The following is a 5,000-nucleotide window of genomic DNA, read 5'->3' on the forward strand; positions in this document are numbered from 1 at the left end:
CTTTATTTAATCACAAGTACCGGAAGTTAATAAATTTGAATTTCTCAATGACACGGCATTGTTGTAAAAAGGCGTGGTAACCCCACCTGAAAGACAACTATCAATTATCAGATGAAACAAGGCCCTGGTATATCGGTCCCAAAGTCGCCCATGAGAAACTAGCCTTCACAGCTATGGGAAGCAAATGTTTCGAGCGGGGCATGGGGCGAACACTCGAGACATCATCTTTTAGATTTCTCAACGATGGTCAATTTGACGTACCAACCCAGTTGACAAACTTATTTCTGTTTTTCAATTCCCCACCGACACAGCACCACAGTTTCTTTAGAAAGTAACACCCTTTAGCCTTCACAGCAGACGGCTAAAGGGGGTTGCCCGCGCTTCTGGCCAGACTTAATTTTTTGAGAGGATAGAAAAGACAACCAGAAACGCGTTGGTCACTCAAGCCACTGAGACACAATATGGAGAAAACAGTAGTTTTACCAGGCGGAAAGCCTCTCAATCGTTTCCGGGTATCACAACCACAAACTGCGCGAAAAGTCACTCAGCTAAAGACTTTTTTAAAAGATATTTTCAGACGAAGTCATGGACGTCGCGTGAAAGGAAACACCGCAAAAAAAGCTGTCCAATGTCCACCACACGTGTCCTCATATTTCTAGCAATAAGCTGGTCTATTCTGACACAGTCGTAAATTGTGTACGACGGCCACCCTCTGGACTTAATACAGGATCACTAAAAAATACTCACTGGGCGTGGTCTAATGTCAATTTTAATGGCGTTTCATACAAAATACACTTCATGCAAGGAAACAATCAACACTCTTTCAAGCAATCAATACTTAAAGCGAAGTTGCCAACTTGTAAGTTAACGGTGTAACATTCCTAACATTGTAAGAAAGTACTGTTCAATAAATTGTCCTCTACTTTCCTATGTTACACAGTAATGTATTTCTATGACTTAAAGTTCACAACAAAATATCCCATTCCGTCATTTCATAGTTGTTACGTTCAATGTGCAGTGATGACGGAAATGTTGCTAATTAAAAGTAGCACAATAGACTATAAAACTGTTCGAAGTTAAAGTAATTGAGTAAGAATTATGGCGACTTAAAAAATACGGACACGTACGTCTGGCGCCTCGGTATTTGAAACGGCTTTTGTTTGTAGAGCAAGTCTAGCTGTCGGACATCATAAGTCTCTCTCATGTATATTACCGTCCTTTTTCAGTCACACGAAAAGTAGAGCTAAAAACTCGGCACAGCAATTCGGGCTGTGACTTGCTGTGAAAAAGAAGTTGACGTGAACTCGTAAATGGTCATTGACATTATCGATGCTAATGTTACGCGATTCCCTTTCATTTTCTTCAATCTCTCTGAGTTTCGTATTTTACTTGTAACTACATGTCCTCTCAAGGGGCTATTTACGTTCTATCGGCGATGCATAGTTATTTTGACCGTAACTTATACCTTTTCAGGAAGTCAAGCAGATCACACTTACTTATGATCCAGAGTCTACTCATGGGCAAAGTATATAGTTTCAATCCCTCACATGAATCCTAGTACTTGGCGCTTATTAAAACTATGCTCGTATCCTCAAACTGTTTTCTTTCTTTTCTCAAGTGCAGGGGTCCAGATGAGGGTTCTGTTTGGTCTGACCCTGCTCATGAACTATTAAAACCTACCTTCAATTCTACGCATTAACCATCGTTAAATTACCGCAAGTATACTTGAATCTTCCTTCCCCTCGGCAGCATTTCTACCATTTGGTAAACCAGTTTTATGTAAGTTATCATACTGAGAGTAATTAAGTAATACGTAGTATGTAGGTATAGTATGCCAGTAAAGTTTCTGTGATGCAAGATTGCACCTGCAGTAAATAAGCATTGTAAATAAATTAAAAACAAAAAACGGCATGCCAACCGATCGCCGTATTCACTGGACCACGTTCAGGAAAACGTAGCCACCACTGCCCGTTGGCATTTACAAGAGAGCAATAGCAAAAGAGCGCATTTTATGCCAAACAGTGTACTACTACTACTACTACTACTACTACTACTACTACCACTACCACTACCACTACCACTACCACTACCACTACCACTACCACTACCACTACCACTACCACTACCACTACCACTACCACTACCACTACCACTACCACTACCACTACCACTACCACTACCACTACCACTACCACTACCACTGCCACTGCCACTGCCACTGCCACTGCCACTACCACTACCACTACCACTACCACTACCACTACCACTACCACTACCACTACCACTACCACTACTACGGGGTCACTTTCACTTCAAGTGGTCTTCCAGTGAGCCGTAAGAATTAAGACTATTACATAAGTTACAACAATATCTAAAATTATATTAGTTGGTGACCTTAAAATACAGTAATGGAAGCAGTTAAATGAATTTTGATTAAGGATTTACAATATACTTAATATTATTTACACAAGCTTCTAGAATTTGCACAATAAAAAATATACGATTTTACTAAAAGTTATATAGTTCACTTAGGTTTTACTTAATTTCACTTAGAATATCTTTGAGGAACAATTTAAAATGAACTACGCTTTCCTGTTTTCTCGGCTCCACAGGGATTTTATTCCAGATGACCGATCCTCTGTAATGAAGGCTATGTTTTCCTGTCTGTAACTTAGGTTTAGGAATATACAAGTTGATAGACGAGTTTCTTAAGTCATAAGAGTGGACGTCAGAAACATTCTGAAAGATATTTTAACACGGCGGGGAAATATCATGAGTTATTTTGTACATCAGAATAGCGAGTTTTCTCATTCTCCTATCTACCAGTACTTCCCAACCCAGATCATCCAATAGATCTTTAGATCGTGTTTCATAATTTGAAAGAGTCACTATTCTAGCAGCTCTATTCTGAAGTCGCTGGAGTTTTTCCGTTAATCCTATCCCTATATATCCCCATACACAACTGGAATAATCAAAATATGGCAAGATAAGTGCTTTGTACACGATTTGCCTAGTTTCAAACGGAATAGTTGGGGGGGGGGCCTTTGACACCGTCTTTAAAAACTGGGGAAACTCTAGCACGCTTCCATTCGTCCGGTGCAATTCCAGTAAAAATTGAGAGATTGATTATGAAAGTCAAAGAAGAAGTGATTATAGGTGCAGCTTCTTTCAAGAGGCGCATCGATATATTGTTAAGCCCACTAGCTCTGTTCAAAGGCAGCTTGTTGATGAGACTAAAAATTTCAGCACAGGTTGTTTGTTTGAAAATAAAGGTAGCCTCAGTGGGTTTGATATAATCTGTGCATTTTATGGGTGTATCAGCAATCTCGGCAGCCAAGGTTGGCCCAATTTCTGAGAAGTGCTTGTTTAAGATCCCTCTGATATCTCGAGGTGATTCACAGGTGAGACTACTAAACTCTATTTCGTTTATTGTTGTGGTTTTAGATTGATTCCCAAGCATAAAGTTGATTCTTCGCCAAATGTTTCTAATACTACATAATTTTGGACTGAGAATTTGTAGCATTGGTTAATTGGTGTTTTCTTTGTACACTGGAAGCAGAGTTTGGAACAGTATGGTAATGTACACAGGTTTGCTGTATGGCCACCACTGTACACAAATAAATAAATTATTATAATACCTTTCATTCAAAGTGAGCAGAAGTGAAAAGTAGTAATAGAATTAAACTGAGGGCTACACCTCACACAAGCGACCATAAGCCTGGAAGCATTGCAAGAAAAAGAATTCTAAGTATGAACTCGGAGAGCAAAAACTGAAGAATATTGAACATATTCAATTTTCGTATTCTTGACATTCTTATGTTTTCCCAGTTCACATCGACAATTCTTATGACACTATGTCAAATGTGAACCAGCCTTAAGTTACAAAAGAATGAATTAAAAATAGAGTTTCAACCAGCCAAACTGGTTTCCTTGCATTGAAGTATTTACAGTATGCACAAGACAGTGAATTAAGTTTTCAGAGATCCCATGTTTTATGAGTCAATAAATCAATGAGTCAATGAGTCATGAGTCAATGAGACTCACAGACAATATAGCAATAATTTACTGATTAAGCGTAAGTCCTCGTTTCAGTGATTAGGCCTAAGCACTCTCTGAAATTTTAGCTTTCATTTTATGGTTTGGTTAACTGCACTAACTCATTGACTCATAAACAGTGTACACTCAAGTTTTCACAGTTAACTTCTATGTCTACAAATCACATCTGCATTCTTTGTGCTTTTAAAATTAATTTCTTCAACCAGGAACAAATAATTTTTCAAGTGTTCTCATCCACTGCTGCAAAAACACCCTCACAGAACAGAACTGTTTTGTTGAAACATAACAAAATTAAACCTTGTTTATAAAACAATAACTTAAGGTTACACCTATGATAAAAACATAAGCGCTTTCTATAACTTCAACATTAACTGAGCCTATCCAATACAAAATTAAATCAATGCAATTAAAAATTTCCATGCAAACTGAAACGTTTAACAATAGAACGTTTCACTGTCACTGTCATGCAACAAAAAAATAAATTCGAAATCGATCAATGAAAAAGGCCAAGAACTTGGAATATTGTAGGAAACAAATTTATAAACCACCTCCTCAATTCTCAGGTGTGTGCGGTACACCTAATTTGAACACGGCCTAAAGCTGTGTTCACATTAGGTCTCGATTGTGATCGAATTATAATCGAATTAAATATTAAATGGGTTCACATCAACTAATTACAGTCCCTGATTATAACTGGATTGATTACTTCAAACAACCTCAAGGGGGTTGTTTGAAGTAATTACAGTGCGTAATTGAACAGAATGGCGAAAAAGTGGGTTGTTTACCATTTACAAGCAGAAACCGGTTGGTACTAGGTTTGTTCAAATGGTAAGCCAAAACTCCCGAATGGGAAATTTAGTTGGGATTGGCGTGTACCATCTACAAAATCCGTTCAAGGTTACCGAGAGAGTCTGGAGGGAGGCAAAATCATGGGGGTATGCAAA

The 5,000-nt window shown here is 38.3% G+C and overlaps 1 protein-coding gene across 1 annotated transcript in view; it reads left to right on the forward strand.

Annotated features, from left to right (window-relative positions):
- Window positions 1-1,066, forward strand: part of LOC138000827 (plexin-A1-like) — a 43,403-nt gene extending 42,337 nt beyond the window's left edge. Inside the window, exon 20 of the mRNA XM_068847491.1 lies at window positions 1-1,066. This exon is cut by the window's left edge and continues 1,861 nt beyond it. The gene's annotated coding sequence lies outside the window, so the exon portion shown is untranslated.
- The last annotated feature ends 3,934 nt before the right edge of the window (window positions 1,067-5,000 follow it).

Source organism: Montipora foliosa, chromosome 4 (assembly GCF_036669935.1).
Source record: "Montipora foliosa isolate CH-2021 chromosome 4, ASM3666993v2, whole genome shotgun sequence".
In the NCBI taxonomy this organism is placed as follows: Eukaryota; Metazoa; Cnidaria; class Anthozoa; order Scleractinia; family Acroporidae; genus Montipora; species Montipora foliosa.